A 12200-nucleotide genomic window follows, 5' to 3' on the forward strand; every position below is an offset into this window, starting at 1 on the left:
TTCATATCAGTCAGATATGTTCCTTTGTTTATTCAAAAACCACATATCAGTTAATGCAACTACAGTCTTCAGCAGGTATCCTCAGCTTCCAGAATGGAGTCACAGAGATCGTCTTCTTATCAGTATAAGAGAATAGCAGAGTTGGAAGGAACCTTGGAGGTCTTCTAGTCCAACGCCTTGCTCAAGCAGGAGACCTTTAACAGGTCTTTAATAGATTAACAGGGTTGGAAGGTACTTTGTAAGTCATCACACTTGGCCAATAAAGAATTCTATTCTATTCTATTCTATTCTATTCTATTCTATTCTATCTAGTCCAACCCCTGCCCAAACAGGAGACCCTACACCATTTCTGACAGATGGCAGTCCAGTCTCTTCTTGAAAGCCTCCAGTGATGATGCTCCCATACTTCTGTTCCATTGTTTAATTATTCTCACTGTCAGACAATTTCTTCTTATTTTTAGGTTGAAGCTGTTCCACTGGTTAATTATTCTGTCAGTAGAAGTTAGCAAATAAATAAAACGATGAAATACATATGTGCACGTACTGTATATACGTGTATAAACATTGGTTTGGGAATCATTGTCATCAACTTCCATTCAACCTAAAGGGAGGAAAATGATCCCTAGGGATCGTAGCTGTTGAGAGAGTTGTCAGTATAAATTTATTCTTACATTTTTAAAATCCCCCCAAAATGGGCAAACCTTCTTTCGAAAGAAAACTTTGAAAGACGAATCTAAGAACATGTGTTGTTAACTGCAACGTTGTGTCCGACCCATTGCAACCCCATGGACAACGTTCCTCCAGGCCTTCCTGTCCTCTACCATCCTCTGAAGTCCATTTAAGCTCATGCCTGCTGCTCCGGTGATTCCATCCAGCCACCTCATTCTCTGTCGTCCCCTTCTTCTTTTGCCCTCAATCATTCCCAGCATGAAGCTCTTCTCCAGTGAGTCCTTCAGGGGTGGGTTTCGACTGGTTCGCACCAGTCCCTGCGATCCGGTTGGTCTCCGAACCCGGAAGTAAGTAACTTCCGGGAACGGCGAAGCCCCCCCCCCCCCCACGCCCACGCGCGCCCGCACACCCGCGCCCGCTCCTTACCCGGTTTTTACGAATTCTGCGCTTCCACGCATGCACAGAATGCATACAGCCCCTGCACAATCCTCCAGGAGCAGCTGGAGCATCGCGCAGATGCTAGTACGCATGCGCACGCCACGTGCGTGCGCGAGGACGCCGCCGGCCTCATTCCAACCGAACCGGTTGGAACGGGGCGAGAAACCCACCCCTGGAGTCCTTCCTTCTCATTAGGTGGCCAAAGTATTTGAGTTTCATCTGGTTCTGGTAGTATGAATACTGGAGGTTATTTCCAATTGTTTTATTACACAATATTTAGGTTAGGTTAGGTTATTAGATTTGTAATCCACCTTTGTTACTTTGTAAGTAATTTAAGGCAGTGAATGTAGTACTCCTTCCTTCTTCTATTTTCCTGACAAAAACCACCCTGTGAGGTGAGTTGGGCTGAGAGAAAGTGACTGGCCCAAAGTCACCCAGTCCACTTTCATGCCTAAACACAGGACTAGAACTCACAAGACACCTGGTTCCTAAGCCATCATCTTAACCACTATATATTGATAAAGCTTCTATTAGAACCTAATACAAAAATATATGAAAAACAATAAAAATAATAGAAAAAATTATTAAAGTGTAGAAAAGAAAAAGAAAATCCCCATCCCAAAAGTAGGTACTAAAAGAAACTTGAGGGGTCCTTAGCTCTCTCTAAGTTTGGTTGTTTTCTTGCAGGCATTTCATTAACCAAACTAGGCAACATCATCAGTGCTAGTAAGGTGGTTTGCTCTCAGTTTATATTCTAATGGCTTTTCCTGTCAGTGTTGGTGGGAGTGGACTTGTTGGTTCTTTGGTTGTGCTGCTTATTGTTACCTAGTCAATTCCTTGATTGGAATTGACATCTGACCAACATTCAAGAAGTAAATAATATCCCAATCAAGGAATAGCCCAACCAAAGAACCTCCAAAATCAAATTGAGGGAGCATCAGGGACCCTTCATTTCAACCCTGAGCTACAAATATTCTCCTTTATTGATAAAAAGGAACTTCTCCTTCACTCCCAGCAAGTATATTCAACATTATCAACTCATCAACGTTGCTTAACAGGCAACCACGCACATTTTCATTCCATACCTCATCCCATTTTCTGTAAATTCACCTCTAATTCTTCAGCTTCTCTTATTAATCAGCAAAGGTCCAAGAAGGTCAATATTGGATTTGACCTGGTTCTGTTCAAAAGACAGAAATCATGAAGGACAAAGAAGACGCAGAATACCACTTAACATGGAATAGACTTTACGAGTGGTTAGAGATAAAAGGTAGAAATTAAATGGAGAAAGATGATTGCTGGGTATGAATTAAATATAAAGATGGTTAATAATTATAAATGTGCCAATATAATTAACAGAATTATAAACAAGCGAATATAAAGAGAAATCCGGTTAAAATTATTCTGTTACACTATTATTATTATAGTTATTAGTATATGTGTTAATATTTCTTTTTGTTCTTTCTTTGCTTTTTTGTAAACGATATGCCCTGACAATACACAGTATTCAAAATGTTTATGAATAAAAAGGAGAAAAAAACCACAGGAAGTATATTCAACATTAAAAACTTATCACTGTCACTTAAAAGGCAACCACCCACATCTTCATTCCTCATCCCAATTTCTGTAAGATCATCTCTAATTCTTCAGCTCCTCTTATTAATCAGCAAAGGTCAACAAAGGTCAATACTGGATTTGACCTGGTTCTGTGCTGTAAGAAGTTTTTTTTTTAAAAAAAACCGTCTCCTACAAAAATGAAATATCCTGGGAAATATTGCAAAGGCAGAATATTATATTTCTCCTGGATCAGAAATGGAGAAACGTGTTTTTAGGCAGGAAACAGACTCACTCTTAATAGCCCCCATCTTTGTCAATGGGCCATTAAAAAGCCTGTGCCAGTCTACTCTACATAACAAAGGTAGGATTAGCCTTCTACAGAAACTCACCACATGGCATTTGAGAACTCAACCAAGCTTGGGACTCCAAAGGCACACAACCTACAAAGTTAACTAAGAACCCCCCACACCCCATCCCTGGAAGTCTGACAACCAATCAGAATACATTTATTACACAGGAGCAGGAAACAGAGAGGTGGGGCTGAACAGAGAGTGTAAAAACCCAGAAACTCTCAGCAAGCCCCCCCTTTTCTTCTTCACCCAACATCTGGAACAGTGGTGGCTTGCGGGGCGTACCGGTGCCTGCTGGGAGCAGCAGACACCGTTCCAGGATGGTGCTCAGAGGGCCCACCTGCCATTGTTCCTGAACTGTATTTGACCCAACCGGGCCATTGGCGCATGCACACACAGTGTACTGCACCTATGTGATGCTCCACCAAGCAGTTGGAGCATCACGGGCGTGTGTGTGCAGTGTGCGTGCATGTGGTGGACGCCCGGCCACGGGATCCGGAACCCACCACTGATCTAGAAGTATGTGATCCCCCTTTTCTGTTCAGGACCTCAAGCCATGTGGTCCTGTCCACCATTAAAACCATCTTTCCAAGCAGCCTCCATGTTTCCAGTGTCTTTTTCCCCACTTGGAACTGAACCCAGAAGGACATTTCTTGCAACAGTTCGAAACATAGGAATCAGGAAAATGCAATATCCATTTTCTTCCCTTCCTGCCCTTCAGAGTTTGTTGGAGAATTTCTCCTTTCCGCTGAGTAGAATGCAAAGAGGTTGCTCACCCCATTTCTCTGCCCACACATGAGACTTCAGAAAGGCAATTTGTGCCTCGCTTAAGGAACAGAAGGAGAAATCCTTCAGTTCTCCCTTCAGAAACTGTTCTTCAGAAGCCACCACCAGACCCGTTTTAAAATTGAGTCTCCATCCCCCGAGCGAGTTCAAAGCTCTCGGCTGGAGCTACCCTATTAAGGGATGGAGACACAACATCATCATTTCATTGCAAATCCTTACTTCTTGTAGGGATATGTAACAGCCACATCAATCTCCCCTGGCCAGAAGCAAACATGGCAGGATAACCATGCTGAGTTGCCTCCTGGGCCTCATTTTTATTTCTCCCCCTCCCTGGGTTTCATAGCAAGGTACGAAGGCTGCTGCCTAGGCTTATAATTTGATTGTAATGAGTGATGGCATCTGTTCCTCCGAAATCCCATTTGGTTCTGAGGTTAGTGCATGCTGAGGATGGCCATGAGAGCATTAAAGGCAAGTACACCCCATAGGCAGCTGGGCTAGAAAGATTAGGATTTGATTTATATCATTAATAAAGGATGAGTCTTCCTTCCCTCTCCCCTCCTTCCTTTTCTGTGTGCACAACACTGGATGAATTTAGGACAGCAAGATGTCATCCACTCTATACCTGTCTTCAGGCTCTGTGGGAATTGCAACTCATAATTCAAAGGGACGAAAAACACGGCTTCTTGACTTTGAAAGTGGATATGCCGCTTTTCAATTTTGGCAAGATGTCTCCAGGCTGTTCTACCTTTCAGAACATTGGCAATATGAGTTGTAATTGTCCTGCTCTTCTCCGCTCCAGTCCAACCTCATTTGAAGCACAGTTGCCTTCGAATTCTAGACCGTAAAACTCAAAAAGAGCAGTGACAGACTGGGAGTGAGTTCAGAAAAGGACTGCCAAGAGAGTGAAGAGTCTAGAAATCAAGTCCTAGGTAAAGGTAAAAGTTCCCCTCGCACATATGTGCTAGTCGTTCCCGACTCTAGCGGGTGGTGCTCATCTCCCTTTAAAGCTGAAGAGCCAGCTGTCAGGGTTCCAAATAGCATCCAGAAGTAAATCAGAGTCCAAGGCAAAGTATTGCTCAAAGGATGACCTTGGTTTTCTAGAAAGAATTTTGTTATGGCTACATAGCATCAAACTCCGTACAATCCCCCTCCCATTTTCCCACAATAGGAAATGCATAGTAGAATAATAGAAAGTGTGGCAGGCCAAAGATCCAAAAGAAAAGATGGCTGCACGCTTGACAGACACCAGCACTGTCCGAAGACATCTCCGTGGTCATGTAGCCAGCCTGATTAAACACCGAAGGTGCATGGAGCGCTGTTACCTCCCCACCAAAGGTGGTTCCTATTTTTCTACTTGCATTTTTACATGCTTTTGAACTGCTAGGTTGGCAGAAGCTGGGGCAAGTAACGGGAGCTCACTCCATTATGTGGCACTAGGGATTCAAACTGCGGAGCTGCCAACCTTCTAATCGACAAGCTCAGCATCTTACCCACTGAGCCACCACCTCCCTTAAGTCCTAGGAAGTTCAAATAAAAAACCTGGGCTTGTTTAAGGGGAGGGGAGATTCAAGATGAGGGGAAATTTAAGAGTAGACGTCATTTATATAAAAGGTTATCACAAAGGAAGGATGGATTTTCATCTCAATTGTCTGAGAAGGTAGGCAGAAACAGTGGGTTAAAAAACACAAGGGAGCTTTAGGATAAAACAGATAACAAAGTTGGAAAGGACTTTGGAGGTCTTCTAGTTCAACCCCCTGCCTAGGCAGGAAACCCTATACCATTTCAGAAAAATGGTTATCCAACATCTTCTTAAAGACTTCCAGTGTTGGGGCATTCACAACTTCTGGGGGCAAGCTGTTCCACTGATTAATTGTTCTCACTGTCAGGAAATTTCTCCTCAGTTCTAAGTTGCTTCTCTCCTTGATTAGTTCACCCATTGCTTCTTGTTCTACCCTCAGGTGCCTTGGAGAATAGTTTGACTCCCTCTTCTTTGTGGCAACCCCTGAGATATTGGAAGACTGCTATCATGTCTCCCCTAGTCCTTCTTTTCATTAAACTAGACATACCCAGTTCCTGCAACTGCTCTTCATATGTTTTAGCCTCCAGTCCTCTAATCATCTCTGTTGCTCTTCTCTGCACTCTTTCTAGAGTCTCCACATCTTTTCTACATCGTGGTGACCAAAACTGAATGCAGTATTCCAAATGTGGCCTTACCAAGCCATTATAAAGTGGTATTAACACTTCACGTGATCTTGATTCTATCCCTCTGTTTATGCAGCCTAGAACTGTGTTGGCTTTGACATTGTTTCTTCTGGCTCACAATCTTCTATATTCTCTATATGTTTTGGAGGATCGCGCAGGCGCTGTATGCGTCCTGCGCATGCGTGGAAGCGCAGAACTCATCAAAACCGGGTAAGGAGCGCGGGCGGGCGGCTGGGCCCTTCGCTGTTCCCGGAAGTTACTTACTTCCGGGTTCGCCGACCAACCGGTTCGCAGGGACTGCCGCGAACCGGTTGAAACCCACCCCTGGTTGTCAGTCAATGACACAGATTGCTCCCTAAAGTGATGGGTTTCCTTCTCTAGACATCTTCAGACAGAGGCTGGATGGCCATCAGTCAGAGATACACCGAGCAGGAGAGAGAACCAAATGATGTCTAAAATCTGTAAGGTTAGAAGAAGAAAATTTGTTAAATGGGCACATTACATTTAGGTTTTCAATGAAAGGAAGGAAGGGAGGGAGGGAGGGAGGAAGAGAGGGAGGAATAGAATAATAATTTTATTGCCACTTTGTACACTAATTGGCATACATTAAAATGAAATTTTGTTGCATACAGGAGAAATCTGCCAACCATTGAGACAGATTGAGATATTTGGCCTATAATACATTAGGTAAAGAAAACTAATGGCAGAGAGGGGGATGGATAGGGACAATAGTTTCCTGCTTTCATAAGCAAAGAGTGAGAAATGACATGCTCCCTATCGGGAAAGACTCAAGAAGAATATGGATTTCACCAGAGGTGGCATTCAGCCAGTTCAGACTGGTTTGGGTGAACTGGTAGCTCCGATGATCAGTTGGTCCTGTCCATCCACCCACCCTTGCCCTATCCTGTCCTTTATTTCCTGCTTTCTAGCTCATCTCAATCACGTGGCACAGCTCATTTCCCCCCGCCACCCTCGCTTCTACTTACCATTGTTGACTTGGAAGGTAAGCAGCTGAGCTTCTAAATGCTCCATTTTCAGTGCTGCGTGCAAGTGCCTTAAGCACACACAAAGCACATGTGCATGCGCAAAGAGCATGCTCACCAAGCCGGTTGTTAAACTGGCAGCATCCCATTTCACTCTGCCCTTTTCTCATCTAATCCACCTCCTTGCTTTTTAAAAAAAATCACAACTAATGGGCAAGATCCCCCCCCCCTAAACCATTCTAGAATGCCCAGATGCCTAAACTCATTGTGAATTTGCCAACCAATGTAACAAAACACATGCACACCCTGGGATATCACAGGACGCAATTTAGTGAAGAGATGAGGTTAAAATTTCAGAACGAGGTTAGCATTAATGAAAGGTTGCCAAAAATGAGATTGTCTCGCCTCTGGATTTAGACTGGCCAGTTAGCTTTGACTGAAATATCAAAGAAAGAACAGAAAATCAGGAACTCGCCAGATGTTGACAGATATGTTTCCAAGAACCCTTGCCAGTTCGCTAAAACCATCTAGGTTGATGGAAGTTGGAATCCAGCTATCTCTGGAGGATACAAGTTCACTAACCAGGCTTTAAAGTGGAGATGAGCAATCTACAGCTTTTGAGCCAAAGGCATCACTTTGAGTTGAGTTCATAGGAAAACCTATTTGTGGGTCATTTAAAAAAGCAATCTATTTCATCCATAGCGACCTTTATATTAAGTAGGAAGTGTGTGTGTGTGTGTGTGTGTGTGTGTGTGAGAGAGAGAGAGAGAGAGAGAGAGAGAGAGAGAGAGAGAAGGGAGAAAGTACACTGCCTGATATACAGATAGTCCTCAACTTACAACAGTTCATTTAGCAGCCATTCAAAGTTACAACAGCACTGAAAAATATGACGGATGACCCTTTTTCACAGTTACAACCTTTGCAGCATCCGCATGCTCATGTGATCAAAATTCAGAGGCTCCTTCATATTTATGACTCTTGCTGTGTTCCAAGGTCATGTGCGACTTTTTGCGCCCTTCTGGCAAGCAAAGTCAATGGGGAAACCAGATTCACTTAACAACTAGGTTACTAACTCATCAACTGCAGTGATTCACTTAACAACCATAGCAAGGACACAGTGGCAAGATTCACCCACAGTTTGGGCTCGATTGTGATCGTAAGTCACGGATTACCACTATTTTTTCCTGCAAGATTTTTTTTTTCTTTTCTATTCAATCATCTCCAATTCTTGGGTGCTGCCTGGACAAGTCACTGCAGTTTTCTTGATAAGGTTTTTCAGAAGTGGTTAGAGATTGCTCCTCTCCAAAGAGAGAGAATGAATGGCCCAAGATCACCCAGCTGCCTTCATGCCTAAGTCAGGATTAGAAGTCACGTTCTCCCAGTTTCTAGCCAGATTGTCATGCCCCAAACCAAGAATGACATGTCAATTCTTCAAAGTTGGATTCCTTATTGTTTTCACACCTATAGACTGAATCTTGCCACACTGAGGATTCTACTATCTGCATCAGTGGTGGGTTTCAATTTTTTTTACAACCTCTTCTGTAGGTGTGGCCTGCTTTGTGGGAGTGGCTTGCTGGCCATGTGACCAGGTGGGAGTGGCCTGCCAGCCATGTGATTGGATGGGAGTGGCTTGCCAGCCATGTGACTGGGTGGGCGTGGCCAACTTGTAAAATGTGGTGAAACTCTCTTAAAAAACACTCTTGCTTAGCAACCAAAATATTGGCTCAGAAACTCCGGCATTTGAAGCATGCAAGTCTTAAAGCTGTCAAGTTACAAGACCCTTGCACCCCTAACCCTTTAGAAAAAAAAACCCAGGGGTGTTCAAACTTGACAGCTTTAAGACTTGTGGACTTCAACTCCCAGAATCTTCCTCTCGCTCTTCATCTTGATGATGTGCGGAAGGGTGGGGGGAGGGAGCTGGAACTGGTTTTAAACGGCACTGTAGATTTGTGGAACCTCTTCTATAGAAGAGGTTAGAACTGGCAGGAACCCACCCCTGATCTGCATCTACAATATACTCTGGAAAGTATTAGGGAGGTTTCAGTTGCATATCAACACTCTCAGGCACCAAGGAATACATTACTTTGTAATCAGTATCTAACAGCGCTACCTTAAAAACTGATGGTTGTATAGAAAGTAGTTTCTCAGTGGATTTTTCCATCTGTGTCACATGAAATCCTGGCTTTAAATAATATAGGCCTGAATATTGCTTCTAAAAACTTTATATCTGCCTTTCCTTATTGGGCACCCAGCCTTTCAGGGAATGAAAAGAAGGACCAGGGAAGACACGATAGCAGTGTTCCAATATTTGAAGGTCTGCCACAAAGAAGAAGAACCTATTCCCAAAGCACCAGAAGGCAATACCAAAAAAAAAAAAACACCAATGAATGGAAACTACCCAAGGAGAGAAGCAACCTAAAAACCGCCTGACAGAATAATCAGGTGGAGGGAGATTGTGGGTGCTCTGTCATTGGAGGTTTTTAAGAAGAGATTGGACAGCCACCTGTCTGAAATGATATGGGCCGTGATGGCAAACCTATGGCACGTATGCCCCAAGTGGCACGCGAAGACATGTCGTCCGGCATAGGCGGCCTTGCCTGTTTGCCTTCCGGGTTTCTGGCATGCACGCACGCGTGATGATCAGCTATCCTTCACATGCGTGAAAAACCGGTGCGCGCAAGTGCACCGGCCAGCTGATTGTCGGGTGCTCATGTGGAGCAGAACCCGGAAGTTCAGCTTTTCTGGAGTGTGATCCTTTCATTTGTTTGGCGGTGTCAAAAACTGGCCTGCGCATGGGCACCATCCAGCTGATCATCAGGTGTGCATACACTGGAACCCAGAAATTTGGCTTTGCCAGAGTGTGGCTGTGATGAGCATGTGTGTGCACACGACATTTCTGCATGACCTTTTCGGTGCTCGGTGCCAAAAGGATTCACCATCACTGATATAGGGTCTCCTGCTTGGGTAGGGAGTGGAAGACCACCAAGGTCCTTTCCCACTCTGATATTAATAAAGGAGAATATTTGTAGCTCAGGGTTGAAATGTTTTACATGCAAGCTCAGAGAGCACCAAGGACCTTCCTCTGCTTTAATATTCTATGTTCTGTGAGGTTTTTACCAAATTATAATTGACACCGTATTGCAGTCAGAAATGTTATATTGTATTGGCATGCCTGTTTTTCTGAATTTCATGTATAATGAATAAAGTAAACAATAACAATAAACATCCTAATCTCTCTTATAATAATAAATCCTAATCATTGTTCCAGGAGATGCCAGAGTCAAAGAAAAAGAATTAGAAAAAAGAATGAAATATCACGACCTGGCCATCGAAACTACACGGCTATGGATGAAGCATGTAACAGTGATACCCATTGTCATCGGGGCACTTGGCACCATGTCCAAGAATTTTATAAGATACATCAACAAATTGTAGCTTTCTGCAATAACACCAGTGGAACTGCAAAAAACTGTGCTACTTGGAACATCTTATATTTTAAGAAGGTACTTGGTTGATATCTAGGACGCTGGCAATGAACGTATCAACCATTGGCACCAGTCACTGTTATGGGTGATGCATTTTTGAATATTCAGTTGGCTGAGTTTCATGTTTAATGAATAAAGTTAATAATAATAAGAACAACAACAACAACAACTGCATTGAAGGAAAAAATTCAACATGTTACCACCAACAGCAAATGTCGCCTCTGTAATGAGAAACACGAGACAGTCGACCACTTGATCAGCGGGTGCAGCAAAATTTCACAAACTGACTACCTACAACGCCATGACCGTGTTGCTAAGATCATTCACTGGAAATTGTGCCAAAAGTTTGGATTTGAATATAGCAAAAACCACTGGGACCATCAGGTTCAGAAGGTTTTAGAGAATGAGAAAGTCAAAATCTTGTGGGACTTCAGAATTCAGACTGACAGGCACTTGGCCCACAACACACCTGACATAACAATAGTTGAAAAGAAAAAAGTATGGTTCATTGACATTGCAATACCTGGAGATGCACGAATTGAAGATAAACAGCAAGAAAAAAATCACAAAGGACCGGGACTTGCAAATTGAGGTTGAGCGGCTGCGGAAAAAGAAATCGTGTGTTGTCCCGATTGTAATTGGAGCCCTTGGAGCAATACCTAAAGGGCTACCTCGCTATTTAGAAATTTTAAATTTATCAGACTTGAACATTCTGACTCTACAAAAAACCACCCTACTTGGAACAATTTATATCCTCTGACGTTACCTTAACAGTTCCTAGGTCCTTGGTTAGGACTCGAGCTGTTGAGCTACCAACCGGACCCAAAGGCTGTGAATCTCACCAAAGATTAACAACAACAACAACAACAACAACAACAACTCCTAATCTCTCCAAAATCCAACCTCAACACATCATGCATGCAGCTTTTCTCTGCTTTCTCTATCTGCAGGTGTAATATTGCTCTTAGGCATAAGATTAAATGGATCTTCCCCCTCTCATCTGGTGCCCATGTAAGATCTGGCTAAGATCACAGAGGAACATGACTTTAATTCTGCCTGGCATCAAATATTGTATCTCACTGAGGCTTGGCAGGAAGTGCTAATTTGAGATAAAGGCCATGGGTATTAAAACTGAGCTGTGTAACCTTTCATGCGGCTTCCACAGACAAAGGGGATATTTGGCATGCAAATCAGGAGCCCTTTGCTCTCAAGAGAAGCTCCTCTAACTTTTGAACTGTAAAATTATGTGACAGAAGGTTGCCTGGCTCTAAATTTGGCCTCTTCTGCTCAACGACAAAGTGGGAAGGTTGGCTGGATACAGCGAAGGGGGAGCCATTCGCGATCAGGTGCCTTTTACCACATGAACTATGGACGATGAGATGGGACATTTATGGTTTGCTGGAGAAATGGAGAAAGGAAGTTTGCCGTCATTGCTGCCCCAACACGATCCGGCCCCATGGAACGATCTCCCCATTGAGATCCAGACTCTCACTACCCTTCCGGCCTTCCGCAAAGCAACCAAGACCTGGCTGTTCCGGCAGGCCTGGGACTGCTGAATTATCCAGCCCCATCTTGTGTTATGAATGTTGTTGTATTTTTAACTGTTGCTTTTTATTTTTTATATTCCCCTTTCCCTTTTTTATTTGTAAACCGCCCTGAGTCTTCCGAGAGTGGGCGGCATACAAGTTAATAAAATGAAATGAAATGATCTTGCAGTAGCCCAAAAACCA

The sequence above is a fragment of the Thamnophis elegans genome, chromosome 4 (genome assembly GCF_009769535.1).
Source record: "Thamnophis elegans isolate rThaEle1 chromosome 4, rThaEle1.pri, whole genome shotgun sequence".
In the NCBI taxonomy this organism is placed as follows: domain Eukaryota; kingdom Metazoa; phylum Chordata; class Lepidosauria; order Squamata; family Colubridae; genus Thamnophis; species Thamnophis elegans.